Source organism: Ambystoma mexicanum, chromosome 2p, assembly GCF_040938575.1.
Source record: "Ambystoma mexicanum isolate Mex_15411 chromosome 2p, UKY_AmexF1_1, whole genome shotgun sequence".
NCBI lineage: Eukaryota > Metazoa > Chordata > Amphibia > Caudata > Ambystomatidae > Ambystoma > Ambystoma mexicanum.
This window is the reverse complement of record NC_090923.1, coordinates 1210515576-1210539111: the sequence shown is the minus strand read 5'-3', so window position 1 is coordinate 1210539111 and position 23536 is coordinate 1210515576. Positions and strand designations below refer to the sequence as shown.

The 23536-nt window shown below is 52.3% G+C and overlaps 1 protein-coding gene across 1 annotated transcript in view; it reads right to left on the bottom strand.

The window, feature by feature from the left end:
• Positions 1 to 23536, bottom strand: part of ATP6AP1 (ATPase H+ transporting accessory protein 1) — a 386669-nt gene that overhangs the window by 119627 nt on the left and 243506 nt on the right. The window lies entirely within an intron of this gene.

Below are 23536 nucleotides of genomic sequence, written 5' to 3'. Positions count from 1 at the left end.
AGGAGGGGTGCGTCCTGAGCACTACCCTCATGTCGTGAAAAGTCAAGTACGGGGCCTTGCAGGAAAGGGCCTGGATCTCTCCCACCCGTCGTGCGGAGGTGATGGCCACAAGAAACGCTGTTTTCCACGACTGAAACTTCAACGGGGCCGAGTGCAGAGGCTCGAACGGAGGTCCCATGAGCTTGGTCAGCACCACGTTGAGCTCCCACGCCGGGGCCGGAGCCTTCACCGGCAGGAACGATCTGAACAGTCCCTTCATGAACTCTTTCACCAGACGATGAGACCACAAGGACGTCCGCCCCGTGGTTCTGGTGTATCGGGAGATCGCAGCAAGATGAATCTTGATGGACGCGTGTGCCAGTCCAGCTTTGGCCAGCGTCAGCAGGTACGGCAGTACTTGGGGAGCCGTAATCCGTAGAGGGTTAATCTTCTGTGCGTGGCACCAGACAGAGAACCTCTTCCATTTGTGTCTGTAGCATTTAAGAGTCGAGGACGCCCTGGCCTTTGCAAGAACCTCTCTGCAGTCGGCCGGTATGTCGTATCCTCCAAACTCTAGCGCTGCAGGAGCCAGGCCTGCAAGTTCAGCCATTTCGGGTCGTGGTGGAGGATGGCGCCTCCTTCCCTGGAGAGCAGATCCGCGTCCACCGGCAGCTTGATTGGCGGGGACGCTGACAAGTCCAGAAGGTCCGGGAACCATATCTGCCTCGGCCACGCAGGTGCGACGAGGATCATCCTGCACCGTGACCTCTTGAGCTGGTTGACGAGCCGGATTAGCAGTGGCAAAGGAGGGAACGCGTAGAGGAACAGGCCCTCCCAGGGGAACGAGAAAGCATCGCCCATGCTCCTCGCCTGGGGAAACCTGCTGGCGAACCTCCGGCACTTGGATTTCGTCGCCGTCGCGAACAGGTCGATCTGGGGTGTGCCGCACCGTCGGAAGAGGCGACCCACTAGATCCTGCCATAGTTCCCACTCGCGGCACGAGCGCAGCTCCCTGCTGAGTGAGTCGGCGATGGTGTTTTTTATCCCTGCCTGATGAAACGGCACTAGAAACATCCCTTGGGCCACTGCCCAATGCCACAGGTCCTGCGCCTCCTTGGACAGTGCCGGGGACCTGGTTCCGCCCTGTTTCCTGATGTAAAACATGGTGGTGGTGTTGTCGGTGAAGATCCTCACCACCTTGCCCTTGAGGGACGGAAGGAAGGACCTGAGGGCCAAAAACACTGCACGTCCATGCCCGCCGTCAGATGCGCGCGGGTGCCCCACCACCGGATCGCTCGTCGGAAACTCTCGTCGAGTGTGATCCTTTCCTCGAAGCTGCCCGTCGTTTGGATCCAGCGCGCGTCCAGGAACTCCTGCAACGGGCGCATCCGGAGCCTGCACATGGGAATGAGGTAGATGCAGGAAGACATCATTCCGAGGAGGGACTTGATGGACCTCACCTTGGCCGCGTCGGCCACCAACATCCGCTGCACCTTGCCCAGGATGGTCCTGGTCCTCTCCTCCGACGGGGAGGCCAGAAGGGACACTGTGTTGAGCCTCGCTCCCAGAAACAGAGCGTCTTGCGCGGGCACCAGGTGGGATTTGGCGTAGTTCACGGAGAATCCCAAGTCCGTGAGAAGTTGGACGGTCCTTGCCGTGTGAACCACGGCGAGCTCCCTTGTCTTGGCTCGGATGAGCCAGTCGTCCAGGTAGGGGTAGACGTGGATCCCTTCGCGGCGCAGCTGCGCCGCCACCGGTGCGAGGCACTTGGTGAATACCCTGGGTGCCGACCGTAGTCCGAAGGGGAGGGCTTTGAACTGGTAGTGACGCCCTTGGCCCACAAACCTGAGGAATTTTCGGTGCCCCTTTAGGATGGGAATATGGAAGTAGGCATCCTCCAAATCCAACGACGACAGGAAGTCTCCTTCCTCCAGCTGACCCAGGACGTGCTGGAGGGTGACCATCCGGAACTTTTGCGCCTTGATGAACTTGTTCAGACGTCGCAGGTCCAGGATGGGGCGCCATCCCCCCGTCTTCTTCACGAGGAAGTATCTCGAGTAAACTCCGGAGCCCCAAAGCCTCTTTGGGACGAGTTCGATGGCGCCCTTCCTGAGCATCGCCTTTACCTCCAGGAGAAGTTGAGGGACGTGAAGTTCTTTCCTGGCCATGGGGGGGACGCGCGGACACTTTCTTTGAAACTCGAGCGCGTGGCCCCGGGCCAAGGCGTCCAGCACCCAACGGTCGGTGGAGATGGACTCCCACACGCTGACGAAGCTCGCCAGCCGGCCTCCCACTGGGGTGCTTCGGTGGGGGCCCGACCCCACGGCCGTTTCAATCCTGCTTCGACGAGGCTTTGCCGCCTTGACCTCCTTGGCGACGACGGCGGGGTCCGCCAGACTTGCCTCGTCCTCTGTAGGCCTCCTGAGACGACGAGCGTGCCGCTTGACGGTAGGAGGAGAAACCGCCGCCAGAACCTTTGGAGGCGCCCTTGCCTCCGATGCTCCGAAAGGGCGTCCGTCGTCGTTGCAGAACTCCAAGGGCCCGGGCCGTCTCGGTGTCCTCTTTAATGGCCTGAAGGGAATCGTCCACTGTTTTCCCAAACAGGTTGTTCCCATCGAAGGGCATGTCCAGGACTCTGGTCTGAACGTCTTGACGGAAGTCCGTAGCCTTGAGCCATCCACGCCGCCTAAGGCAAACGCCGTTGCCCAACTGGCGGAACCCAGTGTCGGCGATGTCCGTCGCAACGGTAATGGCGTGGTCCGAAGCCACCTCACCTTCCTGCAGGATCTCCAGGGCCTCTGCCCTCTTGTCGTCCGGCAAGAAGTCCAGCAGGGGAGCCAGCTTGTACCAGAGCTCCCTGTCGTATCGGGCCACGATAGCCAAGGCGTTGGCAGCTTTAATCGTCGTCGCTGCAGACGAGATGACTCTGCGTCCCATGGCGTCCAATTTCTTTCCCTCGCCGTCCGGTGGGTAAGTCGATGTGGAGGCCGCACCCCCCCCCCGCTTTTTTCCTGGCCGCCGCGGAGACGACGGAGTCCGGGGTAGGCTGCGCCCGGAGGCACAGGGGGGCCGTGTCCGGGACCCGGTACTTTTTCCTCGTACCGGTCTCTTCTAGCTGGCGTCGTGGAAGGGTTCTTGAGGAGGGTGAGGCCCTCATCCCAAATGTCGTCCAATAGAGGCACTGCGAGGACCGTCTTCCTCTTGGCCTCCCGCCGCTGATAAAGGAAACCTTCCTTCTTCTCCTCAGGGCAGAGTTGGAAAAGCTCGGATGCCCTGGTGATCATGGAGTGGAACGATCCAATCTCGTCGGGCGGAGAAGCCCTGGTGGGAGGCGACGACGGCACATCCTCGTCGTATACCTCGTCGTCCGTACCCGTCGCTGCCGTGTCAGTCCCCGTATCATCCCCTCGGGTGGACGGGGAGGAGGGCTGGAAGGGGCGCGACGGCTGAAAAGGAGGCGGAGGGTGGATCCTTCTTTTCTTGGTAGGGGGAACCCCAGAAGGTCCTGGTTCTGGGGCCCCGACGGGAGAGGTTCCGTCGGCAACGGTAGTCTCGTCCTCATCTCTGAGCATAAGGACTGTATAGCCAACAAAATGGCCGCCGAGTTGTCTCGCGGCGCTGGCAGAGGGGAATCCGACGGGCGATCAGGGGCCCCGTCGGTACCCTCGACGATGTCGTCGTCACCTGCGTCGGGATCCATCCCGACGGGCCGGTCTTCTTCCACGCCGAGGCCGTGGTTTAAGACCTCGACCAGCTCCTCCTCCGAGGTTGAGGCCGAATCTACGACGACGCCCTGCCCCCCCTTTTTCTTCCCCACGGGGGATTTCACGGGGGTCCTATCGATGGGCACAAAAGAGGACTCCCTCCGAGGTGGCAGGGAGACTATGAGCCCCGAGGTCGCCACCACTGGTGTAGCCTCCACAGGCTGAGCCAGGGCCGCCGCGACAGTTTCGATAGAGGGCTTGGCCGGATGGATTAAGGCCTTCACCACCTTAGGTGCGCTCACCGCCTTATCCTTGAGGGGGGGGGACAGTGCCTCGCTCCCCCTCCGCCTTCGAGCTCGACCGGGGCCTCTCCAGGAGCCTCGCCGGGTGCTCGGCCTTCCTCTTACCCGACCCAGAGCGTTGGCTCGTGGTTGATGGTGCCGGGGAGGGTGCGCCCAGCCTAGCGCCCGTAGAGCCCGACCGTTCGGCGCTCCCGGTGCCAGCGGACTCGCGGTGCTTGGCCTTATGTTGGACCCCCGTCGCCGGGGCGTCCTCAAAGGTCTTAGAAGACCGCTCGGATTTCTTCCTCTTCTTCTCGCCGGACGGGCTCTTCCCTTCCAGCCAGTTGGCGAGACGTTGATGGCGGTCCTTCATGGTCCGCTCCGACACGTTGCCGCAAAACGCACAGTCCTTCTCCACGTGTGTCTTGTCCTCATGTAGGCAGTAAAGACAAAAAGAGTGTTCGTCCTCCTTGAAGACGTTCTGCAGCTGGCATCCAGGGCAGACCCTGAACAGCTTTCCGGGCGTCGAGCTTCCCTTCTCCTGGGCCATGACCGGGCCTGAGAAACTTCTGGAGTCCTCCAAAAGCGTAGCTCGACGAAATCTTCACCCTTGAGGGGCGCAGACGAATCCGACACGGGTCCCCGTTGATCGGATGGAGAGTCGGTGGAGCTTGAGGCTCTTTTGACCGAAAAAACAAAGTTTTTGAGAAAAAACGTGAGAAAAAATAGCACTAACGCTCGAGAGCAATAGCACGAGGATCCCAACACATGAACGTGCGGTAAAAATCTGAAGATGGCTGCCAGAGGTGGTGCTTAGGTAGAGGGCAGTCATTGGCTGTGGTCAGTATGACGCAGAGACCAGTGATTGGTTATTACTACGAAAGACAGATCAGAAACGAAACTGATACTGGTTTTTTCTTTACCGAGGATTCCCAGCCTGACGACGGGGAATATTCATGAGCATGTGAATCCATGCCAGACCCCATGCTGGAGAATGAAGACCACCTCTGGTGCCAAAGTGTCTGAGGTGGGCAGGAAGTGAGGGAGGTGCCCGAAACTCCCTGTGCTTAGACTCCTAGGAGACCCAAATGCACTCTGGTGTGATATGCTTGCTGACTGTCCGGCAAGGACAGCCACCCTGCTGGGTGAGTGGCTGCTAGGCTGGAATGAATGGGAGAAAATTGTTTAAAAGGCGAGTCTCTTGGCTTGGAAGGCAGAGTCGACCACTGGTACGAAAGAACTGAAGACGAGCTGTAAGAGGACGGCTGCTGCAACTCCTGGACCGTTGGTTTGCCCGGTGAAACACTGCTGCAGGACCGAATTGCCAAGTTCATCTCGACAGAGAAGCCCCTTCAAGGAAGACCTCTTCCTTTGAGTTGGTGGGGCCAATCAACTCATAAGCCACCTGGATAACATTCTCAAAGCTCGTTAGGATTAACCAGTGGGAAGGACACCAGCTTGTGTGCTTGAATTACAGCTACTCGAACTGAAGTGACTCTATTTTGTCCATGTTTTCCGACAATCTCGTGCAGTGCAGGAGTCCCCCGAGGTCCTCCCTCTTGTCCCCACGACTGAGGCTCAGGAATAGTGAGATCTGCAGGAACTGCCGGGAACCAACGTCTTCAGCTGCATCTTTTGCTTCATATTAAAGATAATGGGCTAACCAGATTGAAAGAACGCCTCTCTTGCGGTGAAAGTTCGTGGAACTTTCCCAACTTGCAGGCCTAATCAGCTTGTGACCCAACATATGGATTCTTTTTTGTACAACTACTTCTGAGAACTTTTGCAAATACTTTACCGTTTACTTCAAGAACTGTTCTTTCCTATACAAGACACTTGTCCATTGACTTTGGCCTAGGCCTATTGAACTGAATCGAGTCCGCTAGTGAATTAAAACTATTTGCACTGCCTAAGAAAGCATTTGTGATCTATTCTGCTAACTTGTGCCTATTTACTCCAATTGAAAGTACCAAATGCCATTTTGCTCCCATTTCAGGCGAGTCTAATTTGTTCAGAAACTCATTGGTTTGTTATTGAAGTGTTTTTGTGTATGATATTAAGTTGACTCCTTCTAGTGAATGTTTTCTAAATAACTCATACATTAATAAGTGTTTTTACCAAGAAACCTTGAGTGTAAGTGTCTACCTGAACCACTGCGATTGTAAGACCTCTGTGTAACCTCTTGTACTGCTCACATTCCTTCTTGAGATAAGCCTGGCTGCTCAGCTCGTTACTACAAAACTGTAGTACAGACATACCAAAGGTTGGTTTTGCTTACACCTGTAGTCCTAATTTTATGTGGTGGTCCCAGAGGGTACTGCATGCAATTCTGCCTAACAACTGCCACCAGCCATTCATCGAGGCAAGGCTAACAAAAATGTTACATGAGAAGCTAGACAAAGGGGATACTAAGTAACCCCTCCAGCACCCTATTATAAAATAGTGTGTGCTGGGTCTTGAAGGTTACAAATGTAAGTAAAGTCAATTTCACTTCACTGCTCTTGTATTTAAACATTTGGGAAATCTGAAAGACTTCCCTGTGCCACTGCACTGAAGGGAGCTTGTCAGACTCCGTACTTAAACACAGAGTTTAAATTACATTAAAAATACGAGAGAGTGGAAAAAGGGTCTCACTCTCTCCAGGTTAAAAATGTAAAGTCCTAAAATCCAGCAAAGTTGCTGGGGTTCTCTAAGGTAGAGAGGAATTAGCACATTTCTGAGAATTCTCCCTAACAGTGTGTGTCTGTGTGCTGGGGACACACTATCTTTGCAATGCAGATTCTGCTGCGTTGCATCATTATTTGTATGGCATGCCTAGTGATGACATGTTTTGCTAAGTGCCTGCACTGAGCTATATTGTCTATGCTCAGCCCAGCTTTGAAGTGCTACACTCATTAGGTGTGTTAAGTTGCACTGTGATAGGCTAAAAGATCATGTTTTTAGGCTGTAGGCACATGTTGCATAAAGTTTTGTTGGGATCAATGTGTTTTTTCTAAAGTTAAATTACGTTAACTGCAATGGACCACAGTGGGCATTTTTTTTTACTTGCATATTTATGTACTTATTCACTATTTGGGGGGGCATGGGTAGATTATAATGATTTCCTTTTATACCAGCTGGTAATCATGTTATGGGAGGTTACATTATGTTGAGGTTTCATTGTAATGTTTTACTTCAATAAACGTTGAATGTTAAAGCACCCAAAAGGGAGCAAGTGGAACCCCCCGCCCCCCGCGTAACAAAGCAATAGACAAGGGAAGCCTTGGTTGCAATCCCAACCTCAGTTAAATGTGTCCATATTTCCTTCCATCTTTCTCCATCTATAGCTGTCCGTTTGTGGCCTAGGGGACTACGTAGAAGAGCTTTCCCTGCTGTATTTTCTTGGGCAATGCTTCAACATGCTCAGGTTCACCATGCCACTGTGAAAGGCTCAAAAGCCTGACCATCGCTAAACTAAACAGTCTGTGTCCATCAGCACTTTTCCCAGAAGCACAAGCTTTGAGTTAGGTCAAGTAAAATAAAAATACTTGTGGTAACCATGACCTGCAAGGAGCAACCCAAAAAAAATACAATGTTTCACTCACATTTCAAGGAATTTTTCTGAACTTGGCAAATTTGGATTTCTGACATATAACCACTCCCAAATGTTGTTGGGGGCATAGGGAAGTAACTAGAAGGGCTTTGACCGGTGTGGGCACTAAAAAAAAAAAAAGGCTCAAAAGCAACACCAAGGCTGAGCCAGAAACAGGCTTTGTGTCCTTAAGCACTTTGCCTATGGCCTGTCAACATCTTTTTGATGACCAGGACACAAAATGCAGGCGAGATTCATAATCCGGATGCTGGTGGAGGGTAATGTCAGTCTCCGTAATCCTGCTGGTGAGGGTGATTTTTCTTTCCTCTGGCTGGTGATGTTGACTAAATGAATCGGGTCGAACAACGAGTAAACTTGTGCTGCTCTAAAGGAGTAGTTTGATGTCATTTGGACACAGAATGTTCATTAATGAGAAGGCAACTCAACCTACGGTTGCTTTCAGTCTAATCTGGAGAATGGTGACGTTGGGTATCTAGTGTGTATTATGGGAGTTTATCTGCAAGAAGCTAAAAAGGATCCGCCTAGGTTTGTAATTTTCTTCCTAGCTTGAACAACTAGTCGCTTGAGCTATTTTGTTATGAATGCCATCTATAAAGTTAGTGAATTATACCTAGTACCTATACAGTACCTAATGTAACGGGACACAAGTCCATCATGCCTCCTCCTCCCCTCCCTACCACTTTCCCCATGTTCGTACGTGAGTCTACAATATGATACTCACAATGACCATGAGACTCCATTTTACTTTAAAATTAAGTCAGGTTAAACATTTTGGCACTGAACTCTACAAAACTGTGCCTTGCTTCCAGCCACCAAAAAATGAAATCCTCTGCCATCAAGGTATAAAAAGACCCTCTGACCAGAGAGCAGATGGAGTGATCAGTTAAATGGCAAGACACTGCTGATAAAAGAATGAAAATATAAGGTCTGGAGGACAGACACCCACTGAGTATATACTACAGAGGAACACAATATGTGGCAAGAAAAAAAAAAAAGAAAAAGAAAAAAAAAGATGCTCCACACTGGCAGTAAACAAGACAACATAGTTTTGACCGTTTCTTTGGTTCTTGTGGGGTCAGGAAATAAGGTTGATCCACAGCTAGGCAACAGTTTCCCACCACCATTCCCTGGCTCTCCCATTATTGGTAGGTTCCCAAGTGAAAACATTTTTTTATAAAAAGATCTTTTCACTAAAAGACCCATTTAGATAGACCGCTCTGTGCGAGCACAGAGCGGTCTTTCTAAATCAAACTATCACGCCCCTGTCGCACACGGGTGTGTGTTGTGTGTATGTATGTATGTGTTATAGTTTGCGTGGGTGGGGGGCTGGGGCTGAGAGATGGGGGTTCGTGGGTGCGTATGTATGTGTTTTGGTTTGGGGGAGTGGGAGGCAGGGAGGAACAATGGTGGGGTGAAACCCTCTGAACATAAAAATAAAGGAAAACTGAATTTTAAAGGTTTCGAGAGAAAAAGACCTTTACAATGGCGGTTTTCCAATCAAAAGAAGAAAAAAATGTTTTAAAAAAATTTGGTAAATGTAAATCGGTCTTTTCCTCTTGAGGCCTTAAAAAAGGTCTTTCAACATAGAACCATTGGTAGATGTAACTTCAAGAGCAGCCTGGGATGGCAATCCCATCGATAAGATACAGGTTAACAAGTCATGTCCACCCTAAGTACGTAATGTTGTGTAGGTTACAAGTAAATGAACTTGTGAAGTCCTTTAGTGTTCCAAGGTTATGAGCTCGGACGTTCTGCACATACTCCAGAAACCAATTCCAATGTACAGTATCCGGAGGGTGCCTGCAAATCTGAATCCGCTCAACCAAGTCGATCTCACAGGAATGAATAGGAGAGTTGGAACAGTTTCAGACAGGTAATCAGGATAGAGTCCGGATGCTTTGGCACCACCTATTAGAACAGTCACAATTAACAATAGGGCTCAATTTCTAAGCTGGAAATCACTATAAGCCAACTCACAGCATAGCCAAAAGGGTGGCTGACAAAACTTTGGAAGTTAGAAAAAACTGTTACCAATTGGCCTCCAGCTCTTCAGCAAAAGTAAGATGCTGGAGGCAAGCAGGATGAGTGAAAAGTCTCCTGAAAGAAGAGAGGCAGATGTACACGTTTATCACTCGTACCCGCCCCCTCACCTCAGTCATACTGGAAGAACAAGAAAGAACAGTGCGTGACATTTGTTTGAGATTATAAATATGTCAGTGTAAAACCTTCGATTTACGTAAACATAAAACGATAGTAATAATCTAGTTGGTTACAGACTCTAATATGAAACAGTTGACGTCAATCAGAGGAGGATTAAAGTTGAGAAAAAATAGCAAGTGAAATAAGATTTTTAAAGTGTCAATAATAAAATAGCAGGACAGCAAGAATCCATAGGAGTATAAAGGAAGAAATAAAGAGAACATTATTATATAGGCTTTAAAATGGGTTAAAGAACTGTTTTTCTTTTTGGTTATCAGCCGCGATTGATGGTACTTGCCCAAATTCATTGTTGAAGTAGAATTGCTTCAAAGTAATAAACAAAATAATAAAGCCGGTAAGCATTGGTGAGGAAGGATCGCTCAGGGGCAACGCGTGTGTCTTGGAAGCAAGACCACGCAGCGCAACACAGGTTCGAATCCCGAACCCGCGCTTAGAAATCACTTGCTGGTATTAAGCGCATCATACAAGAACAATTATAACTATTGTATATTGACAGTTGAAAAAAACTGGTCATTGTGGGGGACACTTTTGCTACACTTGTGCAAAACACTACCGAGATACACACCCAATATCAGAAAGTACCATGCTGAGTGGGTAAAGGGCACAGCTGATGAAATGCTCATGCCTTGGCATCAAGGTGGTTTGTTATCAAGAAAAGTATTGCAACACATGGCAACATACTTACATGCTGCACACTCAGGGAAGAAGTTACAGAAAAGGTTATCCATTTTAGAATTATGGAAAATGTATCAGAGCTAGAATGAAGACCCCGCCCGAGAAGGAGCAACTGCATTATCAGCATAAACGCCCTCAGCTCCTATTTCTCCTCCTAAAGATAATATAACTGAAGACAGACAGGGATTTTATCCTTTAAAGGAATTAAAAGCAGTGGAGGGGTATATTAATGTGACATATGCGCCCCCCGCGCTTAGACGAGTGAGGACATATGGAAGAAAGCAAGATTAAAGAACATAAACCTATCTCAGCACGCAATAAATCTAAAGAGCATGACGAAAGAAGGGACAGATAGAAGTTAAGACAAAAAGAAGGGAAGGACAAAGCCAAGGAAGTGACAATAGTGCAGAACGAGTGGATGGGAGGACAGATACTACTAAAATTAGATGGAAAGGGCATTGATGTCAGAGAAGAAGAACGAGAGGAACAAGAAAAGGAAAAGGACGAGAAAGAAGAAGTTACTTACCTGGAACTACTGTATTCATATGCTCATGAATATTCTGTTGTCTACAGAAATCACTGGTAAAAGAAAAAACGTTCACTTAAAAGAACAAGTTACTTTCTTACCTGGTAACGTTCTTTCGATGGGATGTTCCGACGACATATTCCACATCTATGACAGATAATCAACACAGCTGTGCTGCTTCGGAAAATTTTCGGCGTCTGCGACCTGCGTTGATGACGTAGATACGATGTTCTCGAGGGCCTCTGTCGAGCCGACGTCACCGGATGTTATAAGTAGGACGCACGACGCCCGTAGCCTCAGTTGTAGATTTTTCCCAGAACGTGTGGCATCAATCTTCTGCCAGTATGACTACAGAAAGCCTTGCGGAAACGGAACCTGCAATCGCATAAGAAATTCTGTAGAGGGGCAGGCTGGGAGGGTACGATGTGGAATACGTTGTCAGAACATCCCATTGAAAGAACGTTACCAGGTAAGAAAGTAACATGTTCTTCAAAGGGATTGGTTCCTTCGACGTATTCCACATCTATGACAGACTCCCAAAGCAGTACCAACGTAAGGAGGTGGGAAAAGAATTTAGAATTTTAGAATGCCCAATAAAATTGCAGAATAGTGGACCGCCTTGCCAAAGGCCAAATCTTGCCCATGGATAGAATCCAGGGAGTAGTGTTTTACAAAAGTATGGACAGAGAACCATGTGGCTGCTTCACAAATGTTACAAATGGGAACACCCCTCTGCAGAGCAGCAGAGGCAGCCACACCCATAGTAGAATGGGCCCGTAAGCCTACCGGAGGGTCCTTACCAGCCAAGCGGTAACATTCAGAAATTGTCAAGATAATCCATCTAGACCAGGGATGCACAACTGATTTTGACAGAGGGCTGAAAGTACCTTACATGAGGGCTATAGTGGGCCGAAAAGTAAAAGTGTGCGGGGGGGTAGGCGGGACATGTCAGGAGGCTTTTTCAACCCCCAATTTGTATTAAACACATGGAAATAGAATATGTTTTTGAGGGGTAACGATTTTTATTGCATTTCAAACTTACATTTTGTACTACACATTTTCCATTGTTATCATTTATTTCAATGTAGTTATTGCATATCGTCTGTTTAATTAAATTATATATATTTTATTGACCCTTGATTGGACATTGTTATTTTGGACTGCTATAGTTTGCTGTTTGGGTTGCCCAAGAGGAGCATGGCCGTTGTTGAGTCAGGTTTCCTCAAAAAAGCAAAGGATGTACATCTCCTAACTGTGCCTGTTTTAGCTTTATTATTGAGTTCACTCTTGGAGTGCAACACTATGCCCCATGGCCCCCTCACCCCCAAACAAACACTATGCCCCATGGCCCCCTCACCCCCAACCAAACACTATGCCCCCTGTCCCTCACCCCCAACCAAACACTATGCCCTCTGTCCCTCACCCCCCAAGCAAACACTATGCCCCCTGTCCCTCACCCCCAACCAAACACTATGCCCCATGGCCCCCTCACCCCAACCAAACACTATGCCCCATGGCCCCCTCACCCCCAACCAAACACTATGCCCCATGGCCCCCATGCCTCAAGCAAACACTATGCCCCCTGTCCCTCACCCCTAACCAAACATTATGCCCCATGGCTCCCTCACCCCCAACCAAACACTATGCCCCATGGCCCCCTCACCCCCAACCAAACACTATGCCCCCTGTCCCTCACCCCCCAAGCAAACACTATGCCCCATGGCTCCCACCCCCAACCAAACACTATGCCCCATGGCCCCCTCACCCCCAACCAAACACTATGCCCCCTGTCCCTCACCCCCCAAGCAAACACTATGCCCCATGGCTCCCACCCCCAACCAAACACTATGCCCCATGGCCCACCCGCCTCAAGCAAACACAATGCCCCATGGCTCCCACCCCCAACCAAACACTATGCCCCCTTTCCCTCAGCCTCCAAGCAAACACTATGCCCCCTGTCCCTCGCCCCCAACCAAACACTATGCCCCCTGTCCCTCGTCCCCAACCAAACACTATGCCCCCTGTCCCTCGCCCCCAACCAAACAGTATGCCCCCGTCCCTCACCCCCCAACCAAACACTATGCCCCCTGTCCCTCACCCCCAACCAAACACTATGCCCCCTGTCCCCCTCACCCCCAACCAAACACTATGCCCCATGGCCCCCTCACCCCCAACCAAACACTATGCCCCATGGCCCCCCCAACTCAGCACACACACTCCCAAACATGCACCCATACAGACCCGAACCCCCCACCCCCCAACTCAGCGCACACTCAAGCATACACCATGCACCCATACAGACCCGAACCCCCCCAGCCCCCAACTCAGCACACAGTCTCAAGCATACACCATGAACCCAAACAGACCCGAACCCCCCAACTCAGCGCACACTCAAGCATACACCATGAACCCATACAGACCCAAACCCCCCCAGCCCCCAACTCAGCACACACTCTCAAGCATACACCATGAACCCAAACAGACCCAAACCCCCCAACTCAGAACACAAACTCTGAAGCATGCACCCATACATGCATCTCAACATACACAACACGAACATTCAAAAACAAACATTCATGCACATCCGACACTCCCCCACCCCCATCTCAACATACACAACACACTCAAAAACAAACATCCATACACATCGACACGCCCCCCCCCCAGACACCCATCTCAACATACACAACACAAACATACAGCAGAACAGACCCGACACACAAACACACAGACCACTTACCGGAGACGTGCTGGAAGGCAGGTAAGCTGGAACGCTGGCGAGGCGAGTGGTACTAGGTCTGGCATGGCCAGCAAGGCTGAAATGCCTTCCGGCATCAAGCCTTCCTGGCCACGCCAGCAGTAGTGCTGGCCCTCCATCGTTGCAGCACACACGCACTACGTGGCTCGTAGGAGTGACGTGGTGCGTGTGTGCTGAGCCAATGATGGCCAGTGTTTTGTCCGGCCCGGAAGACAACAAAGACTTTCCTAATGGAGGGCGGCAGATGCTGCTTGCGGGCCACCCTTCATTAGGAAAGTGTTTGTACCTCGCGGGCCGGACAAAACAGCATGGCGGGCCGCAACTGGCCCGCGGGCCGCATGTTGTGCACCCATGATCTAGACAAAGTCTGTTTAGTAACAGCTTATCCCAAACGCCTTCCAGCGTATCCAATAAAGAGCTGATCGTCCATTCTGACCCGGGACATGCGTGAGATGTAGAAACCAGGCACCTGGAAATGCGACGGTGGGAACACATTAGTTAGCCCCTTGAGAAACTGGGAAATCAAAAGGAATCTTATAATAAGAATACTCCTCAGACGAGCGCTTAAATATGGACAGTGCCGCCAGGTAACCCTTAATGGTACCCACTTGCAGGCCCTTGTGGGCTAAAGAAAGCAAAAAAGACAGAACCACAGGAATGGCACATGAAAAAGGATCCACATTCTGAACCCTGCACCAGTCGCAGAACTTTCTCCAACGGCAACGGTACAGGGACTTCGTTGCGGGCCGTCTTACCAAAAGCAACACCTTGATCACGTCTTCAGGAAGGTCCCAATCCTTATACCTCAACCTTTCAGAAGCCAAGCATGAAGGTTGATGGACTTGACCTCTGGATGGAGAACCTGATCTCCCCCCCCCCCCTCCCGTGAGAACAGATCGTCTTGGTAGGGAAAACGGTGTGGAGGGCAGATTGACATGTCTAGAAGGTCCGGGTACCACGTTCTCCGGGCCCATGCCGGAGCAATGAGGGTCATCCGGGAACCGAACCTCCGTAACCTTCGCAGCACTTGCGGAATGACGGGGACTGGAGGAAACGGGTACAGCAGTGGGAAGGACCACTCCACTACGAACGCGTCCCCTAAAGCTCCTCTTGGAGGGAATTCCCGCAAGCAGAATCTTTCGAACTTCCGGTTGGCACTGGTGGCAAAGAGATCCACCTGTGGGGTCCCCCAAGGGCAAAGATCTCCAGGGGAATCTCCTGAGCCAGCTCCCACTCGTGAGAGACCATGCTCTGCCTGCTCAGAGCGTCCGCCGCCACATTTTCGTCTCAGGCCAGATGAACTGCTGAGATCCAAATTTCCTGCTGGATGGCCCAGAACCAGAGCTGCATTGCCTCTCTGCTCAGAGGGAGAGACCCTGCCCCCCCGTATTGTTGAGATAGTGCATGGCCACCGTATTGTCCGTCGGTGTGCAGTCATAATGTCGACAGTCAAAATGTCGACAGTCAAAATGTCGACAAATAAAGTCGACAAACAAAAATGTCGACATTTTTCGATATTTTTTCGAAATTTTGTATTTATTGTAAGATTAAATAAATAAATATATAATTAGAATGTGTTGAGTATGAGGGGTGGGAGGGTGGTTGGGGGGGTGTGGGGGGGGGCGGCAGGGGGGTGTTGGGTGAGGGGGGGTTGGGGGTGGGGGAACCCCCCCAATAGTAAATGATACTTTTTTTGGTTATTTATTTATTGAAGAAATAAATATATAATTAGAATGTGTTGAGTATGAGGGGTGGGAGGGTGGTTGGGGAGGGTGTGGGGGGGGTGGCAGGGGGGTGTTGGTTGAGGGGGGGTTGGGGGGACCCCCCCCCCACAATAGCAATTGATACTCTTTTTGGTTATTTATTTAAAAAATAAATAAATAAATATATAATTAGAATGTGTTGAGTATGAGGGGTGGGAGTGGCAGGGGGGTGTTGGGTGAGGTGTTGATAGTTTTAGTGACATTTTTTTTGTCGACATTTTTTTTCGAAAAAATGACTTTTTACATTATAAGTATAGGATGTCGACATTATTTGACTTTTTTTTCCGACATTTTTGTTTGTCGACATTTATTTTTCGACATTTTGACTATAAACCTTGTCCGTCATAATCAGGACAGTCTTCCCCCGCACAGACGGCAGAAAAGCCTTCAGGGTTAGCCTGATCGCCCTCAGCTCCAACAGATTGATATGGAGTCTGGACTCCGACGGAGACCAACGACTGCTGACTGTCAACTCGTTGGCATGAGCTCCCCATCCCATGAGGGATGCGTCCGTCACAATCGTCATCTCTGGCCAGGGTAGCCAAAAAGGAGCCCCCTTCATCAGATTGCCTTCTACGCCCACCACAGAAGATCCTGGGCGACCGAGGGCTGCACCTGAACGGGATCCGACATCCTGCCTGAGGACTGCGATCACTGGAGCTTGACAGCCCATTGCAGAGACCTCATCCGCAACCTGGCCTCTGACACCAGAAGAACGCAGGATGCCATGAGGCCGAGCAACCTCAAGAACTCGAACGCCGGGAGACTCTGGGCAAGTTGAAACTTGTGCACCATCTGCAGAATGTGATGAGCCCTCACCTGGTGAGGGAAACACTGCCCCAGGGATGGGTCGAGCACTGCTCGGATGTACTGGAGCCGCTGGGTAGGTGTCAAGTGAGACTTCAAGTTGAGGGAGAAGCCCAGCCTGTGAAGGGAGTGACGGGGTGACTGACAGATGATCCAGGACTTGCTCGGGAGAGCGTGCCCTGATCAACCAATCGTCCAGGTAGGGGTAGACGTGAATCCCTCTTTCCTGAGATACGCTGCCACCACCACCATGAGCATGGTGAAGACCCTCGGGGCGGAGGTCATTCCGAACGGCAGGACCCGAAACTGAAAGTGCAAGTCGCCAACCACAAACCTCAGGTATGTCTTGTGCTTTGGATGAATCGGCACATGAAAATAAGCATCTTTGAGGTCGAGAGACACCAACCAATCCTGAAGTTGAAGGGCCTGGAGGACTTGAGAAAGAGTAACCATCTTGAACTTGTCCTTCCTGATGAGCTTGTTCAAACCATGCAAGTCCATAATGGGTCTCAATCCCCCTGTCTTTTTTCGGGATAAAAAAATATGGGGAATACCATCCCTTGTTCCTCTCCGCTACAGGCACCAGTTCTATGGCGCCTTTCTCCAGCAGGGATTTGATTTCCTGCGCAAGGAGCGGATCCAGACTCCCTGGTGGATTGTCATGAGGTTGGCAAACTCCAGCGCTCAACGACTTCGCTGCAGCTTTGGAGGTCTGCAACCTCTCAAGGCTCTCGTCAGCCTTGCTGCCAAAACGATGTTCACCATCAAAGGGCATGTTAAGAAGCCGGGCTTGTACGTCAGGAGCAAACCCAGACTTCCGTGCAAATGCAAATCTGCGCATTACGGTGCTCGCCGCCATGGACCGGCTGACACAATCTGCCACATCCAGACCAGACAATGGATTCACACATGGCATCCTTGCCATCCTGAACGAGAGCAAGAAAACCATCCCGTTCATCCCCTTTGGGAATATGTTCAGCCGCCAAAGACACACAATTCCATAGTGTGAGTGAAACGTGCTAAGGCACACGGAGTTGGCTGCCTGTAAAGCCATACCCCCTGAAGAAACCACTTTCTCCGTCCCAGCCATCAAAACGCTTGTTGTCCCTATCAAGAGGGGTGGTAGGGTAGCCACCTGCACCACCAGACTCTCTGGAGTGGGGTGCGTAGCTGGGGTCGCTACTGGCTGGACGGTATTTCTTCGGCAAAGACTTGCTCACTGCCGGGAGACTCTCCGCCGCTACCCTTCTCCGTAAAGCCATATGAAAAGGCAGCACCGGGTCAGTGGGTGTACCTTGGTCAAGGATATCCGTCCGGTCATCCTGCAGAAAATCCACTGGTGGCGCAGACCACCCCAAGTACTCTGTCACCCTCGACATGAGTCGCCAAATACAACCTCCGGGATGGTATCAAGACCACTGGCGTCGTGCAAAGACTGACGCAGGTCTTCCAACTGGCTATGACCAGATAACAGGTCATCAGGAACCAAACCTTCCTCAGACCCTTCCTCCACGTCAGAAATATAATCCAGAGGCTGGAACAAATCCCTGGAAGAGGGCACAGAAAAAGGCTCAAATACAGTCCTTACCGACTTCCTCAGGGCCTTCCTCGGAGTTTGCACAGATGCACAGGGTATCTCCGGTAAAGCCTCCACAAAGGGCGTCGACGGATTCGGCATCTAGGTTGAGCGTGGCACCGATGGCTTCGACACAGGCCTCGAGGACGGAGCCCCGAGCGGGTCCTTCGACGGCCTCGGCGCTGATGACTTCCCCCGAGGCGGACCCTCGAGAGAGTACCTCGACGGACATGGCGCTGACGTCTTCTTAGAAGGAACAAGTTACTTACCTGTAACTGTTCTCCAGCATGGTCCTGGCATGGATTCACATGCTCATGAATATTCCCCGTCGTCAGGCTGGGAATCCTCGGTAAAGGAAAAAAAAAATCAGTATCAGTTTCGTTTCTGATCTGTCTTTCTTAGTAGTAACCAATCACTGGTCTCTGGGTCATACTGCCCCCAGCCAATGACTGCCCTCTCCATAAGCCCCGATCCTGGCAGTCATCCTCAGATTTGGTAGCACGTAAAGTGGCAGTATGACCAAGTGAAGAGCGGCAGAGGGGCAGGAGAGAGGGTTTGTATGTGAATCCATGCCAGAACCATGCTGGAGAACAACAGTTACAGGTAAGTAACTTGTTCCTTCTCCAGCATGGGGTCTGGCATGGATTCACATGCTCATGAATGTAAGAATACATAGCAGTACACACATGCACAACCACAGGAGGTGGCAAAGGCTCAACATTAAGCATTACATAGACTCAACATTAACAAACTCTTACCTCCTCACCAGGCCCACCTTCAGGCGAACAGGTTGCGCAGCACTGCCTGGCCGTCTCTGGACTCCTCCCTGGAATCCCGGTCGACGCATTAGAATCTCGTGAAGGTGTGCGTCAACCTCCACGTAGCAGCCCTGCAGATGTCCAGCAGGGGTACAACAGACAAGAACGGCGTGGTGGCAGCTATCGCTATGGTCGAATGGGCTCTCGGACGGCCGGGCAACGGTCGGTTTGCCAACCGGTGACAGTTCATGATGCAGCCGGAGAGCCATCTGGAAATGGAAGCCTTCGAGAGAGCCTTCCCTTGGTTCCAAAGTTCACAAACAGCTGTGATGTCTTCCAAAAACTCTTTGTTCGGTCCACGTAGAACTTCAGCGCTCTAGCTACATCCAGCGAGTGCAGAGTCCTCTCGGCCGGCGATGAAGGCGACGGGAAGAAAACTGGTAACATCAAGGGCTCGTTGAGATGGAAGTCAGGCGGCACCTTGGGCATGAAGGAGGGGTGCGTCCTCAGCACCACCCTCGTCTCGTGAAAAGTCAAGTATGGAGGCTTGCACGATAGGGCCTAAATCCCTCCCACGCGTCGTGCGGAGGTGATGGCCACAAGGAATGCTGTCTTCTACGACAGGAACTTCAACTGAGACGAATGCAAAGGCTCGAATGGCAGGCCCATGAGCCTGGTCAGCACCATGTTGAGCTCCCACGCCGGGGCTGGAGCCTTCACTGGCGGGAACGATCGGAACAGTCCTTTCATAAACTCCTTCACCAGGTGATGAGACCACAGGGATGACCGTCCTGCGCTTCTGGTGTATCGGGAAATCGCTGCCAGATGTATCTTGATGGAAGCATGAGCTAGTCCAGCTTTGGCCAGCGACAGTAAGTACGGTAGCACTTGAGGGGCCGTAATCCATAGAGGGTTAATCTTCTGTGCACGGCACCAGACAGAGAACCTCCTCCACTTGTGTCCGTAGCACTTGAGAGTTGAGGACGCCCTGGCCTTTGCAAGAAACTCTGCAGTCCGCCGGGATATCGTACCCTCCAAACTCTAGTGCCGCAGGAGCCAGGCCTGCAAGTTCAGCGACTCCGGATCGTGATGAAGGATGGTGCCTCCTTCTCTGGAGAAAAGGTCTGCGTCTGTCGACAGACTGGTGGGGACGCTGACAAGTCCAGAAGGTCCGGGAACCAGATCTGCCTAGGCCACGACGGTGCAACAAGGATCATCCTGCACCGGGACCTCTTGAGCTGGTTGACAAATCGCAGTAGCAACGGCAACGGAGGGAACACATACAGGAACAGGCCGTCCTAGGGGAACGAGAAAGCATCGCCCATGCTCCTCGGCTGGGGAAACCTGCTGGCGAACCTCTGGCCCTTTGAGTTCGTCGCTGTCGCGAACAGGTCGCGAACAGGTCGATCTGGGGTTTGCCCCATCGTTGAGTCAATCCACTTGATCCTGACGCAGTACCCACTCGTGGCACGAGCGCAGCTCCCTGCTCATCGAGTCGGCGATTGTGTTTGTCCCTGCCAGCTGAAAGGGTACCAGAAACATCCCCTGGGCAACGGCCCAGTGCCACAGATCCTGGGCTTCCTTGGACAGGGCTGGTGATCTTTTTCCTCCCTGCTCCCGGATGTAGAACATCGTGGTGGTGTTGTCGGTGAAGATCCTCACCACCTCGCCCTTGAGGGACGGGAGAAACGACCTGAGGGCCCAGAACACTGCTCAGAGCTCCAGTATGTTGATGTGGAGCATCCTCTCCTCCGGGAGCTAGAGGCCTCTCGCGTGAAGATCTCCGGTGTGCGCTCCCCACCCCTCCAGGGAGGCATCCGTCGTCACCGTCACCTGATGTGCTGGTGTCTGAAAGTCCATACCCGCCGCGAGATGCGCGGGTGCCCCACCACCGAATTGCTTGGCGAAATACCTCATTCAGCGAGATCTTGTCCTCGAAGCCACCTGTCGCTTGCATCCAACGGGCGTCGAGGAACTCTTGTAGGGGGGCGCATCCGAAGCCTGCACAGGCACACCAGGTAGATGCATGAGGACATCATCCCGAGAAGGGACTTGATGGAGCTCACCCTGGCCACGTCCGTGGCCAGCAGACGCTGCACCTTGCCCAGGATGGCCTTCGTCCTTTCCTCCAACGGCGGGGCCAATTGCGTTACTGTATTGAGCCAGGCTCTCAGAAACAGGGTGACCTGCGACGGAGCCAGGTGAGATTTGGGGGAAGTTGATGGAGAATCCCAGGTCTTTGCGCAGCCGGGCGGTCTTCGCTGTGTGTTCGACCGCGAGCTCCCTTGTTCTTGCTCGGATGAGCCAATCGTCCAGGTAGGGGTAGGGGTAGACGTGGATCCCCTGCAGGCGCAGCCGCGGGCCGCCACTGGCACTTGGAGAATAAACTGGGCACCGACTTCAGTCCGAATGGGAGGGCCTTGAAGTGGTAGTACCGTCCCTGGACCATGAACCTGAGAAACTTTTGGTGTCCTTTTAGTATGGGGGTGTGAAAGTACGCATCCTCCAAATCCAACGACGATAGGAAGTCGCCTTCCTCCAGCTGGCCCAGCACGTGCTGAAGGGTGACCATCCGGAACTTCTGTGCCTCGATGTATCTGTTTAGTCGACGCAGGTCCAGGATGGGATGCCATCCTCCTGTCTTCTTTCTGACGAGGAAGTATCTTGAGTATACTCCAGAGCCCCGTAGCCTCTTGGGGACGAATTCGATGGCTCCTTTCTTGAGCATCGCCCTTACCTCTAACAGCAGTTGAGGGACATGGTTTTCCTTCCTGGCCACGGGAGGAATTCGGGGGCAATTCTTTAGAAATTCTAGTGTGTGCCCGTGGGCCAGGGCATCCAGCACCTAACGGTCAGTGGAGATGGACTCCCACACGCTGATGAACTTAGTCAGCCGACCTCCCACCGGGGTGCTTCGGTGGGGGCCCGACGCAACGGCTGATCCAGTCTTGCTTGGAAGCAGCCTTGCCGCCTTGGCCTCCCTGGCTACAACGGCGAGATCCACCTGACTTGCCTCGTCCCCTGTAAGCTTCTTTCGACGAGGATTGGGCCGCCTGACGGTACGTCGAGGAGCCGCCGCCGAATCCTTTGCAGGCACCTTGCTTGCCTCCGGAGTTCCGAAAGGGTGGCCGCCGTTGTTGCAAAACTCCCAAGGCCCGAGCCGTCTGTCGGTCTTGATGGCCTGCAACGACTCATCCACTGTCTTTCCAAACAGATTGTATCCGTCGAAGGGCATGTCCAAAACCTTGGCTTGCACGTCTTGGCAGAAATCAGTCGCCTTGAGCCACCCCCGCCGTCTAAGGCAAACACCGTTGCCCAACTGGTGGAAACCAGTGTCGGCAATGTCCGTGGCTACCGTTATGACTTGGTCCGACGCCACGTGACCTTCCTGTAGGATCGTCAGGGCTTCCGCCCTCTTGTCCGGTAGGAAGTCCAACAGGGGGATGATCTTGTACCACAATCGCTAGGATGTTGGCCGCCTTAATCATCGCCGCCGACGAGATGACTCGTCCTATGTCGTCCAGTTTGTTCCCTCGCCGTCCGGTGGGGAAGTTGAAGATGAAGCCGATGCCCTCCCCCCCCCTGCTTTCTTCTTGGCCGCTGCTGAGACGACCGAATCCGGGGTCGGCTGTGCCCTAAGGCACAACGGGGCGGTGTCGGGGACCCGGTACTACTTCTCATACCGGTCCCTCGTGGCAGCCGTCGTGGACGAGTTCTTCAGGGGGGCAAGTCCCTCGTCCCAGATGTCATCCAGCAACGGCACCGCGAGGACCGTTTTCCTCTTGGCCGCGCGCCGTTGGTAGAGGAAGCCTTCCTTCTCTTCGGGGCAGAGCTGAAAAAGCTTGGACGCCCTGGCAATCATGGCGTGGAAGAAGCCAATTTCGTCAGGCGGGGACGCCCAAGGAATCGGAGACGGGAGATCAGTTCCGTCGTCACCGCCGTTGTCATCCGTCCCCATCGTGGCCGTGTCTGTTCCTGTGTCATCCCTCTGGACCAGGGAAGGCGACAAAGGCTGTGAGGGCTGAAAGGGCGCTAGATGAATTCTCCTCCTCTTGTTCGGAGGGCTTCCCGACTGACCCGGTTCAGCTGGGTCCTCTGTCGGGGGTAGGGGCAGTCTCATCCTGATCTCCGTGCATTAGGCTTGGATTGCCGTCAAAACGGCCGCCGAGTTGTCCTGCAGCTCGGGCTGCGACGGGCGCGACGGTTGCTCCTCCTCCACGGGAACCTCGTCGTCGCCACCCTCGCTCTCTGTCATGCCTGCGCCATGGGCGCATACATTGGCGATCAATATGGACAAAATGTTATTCATTTATCTACAGAAAACTCTTGGATCAACCGCTATTCACTATTTGGACTTTATTTCCCATTTGCAAGACTTTGGTGCTTTTTTATTTTTCCCAGAAAACTACACTTACCATAATGCACTTGGCTATAACCATCTATTCCTGGCTATTCCTATTTTTCTTCATCAGAACTACAATCCCCAGAAGCCCTAGGGATTTGCTCTGCTTCCACCAGCTCAGGAACAGAGAGGGAGGTGGCCGATTGTCTGCAGGTGTGCTGAGCCAGGTGCAACCAATTAGCCTGCATATGTGCTGGGCTGGGCAGTATAAAGGCTGCTGCCTGCGAGAGCTCGGTCTCTGGCATTGAGAGTCCTTCCCGCACCTTTTTGCTTCGAGCTACAAACTTTGTATGCTGTTTCCTGCTTTCACCTGCTTTTTGTTCCAGTGTCCTGACAGGCTCCTGCCTTGCAGCCTGCTACACCCTGCTGCCTTCCAGCCTCCGCCCTTGCCCTGCCGGGCTCTCCACATTGCAGCCGATCACGCTCTGCTGCCTTCCAGCCTCCGCCCTTGCCCTGCCGGGCTCTCTACATTGCAGCCTATCACGCTCTGCTGCC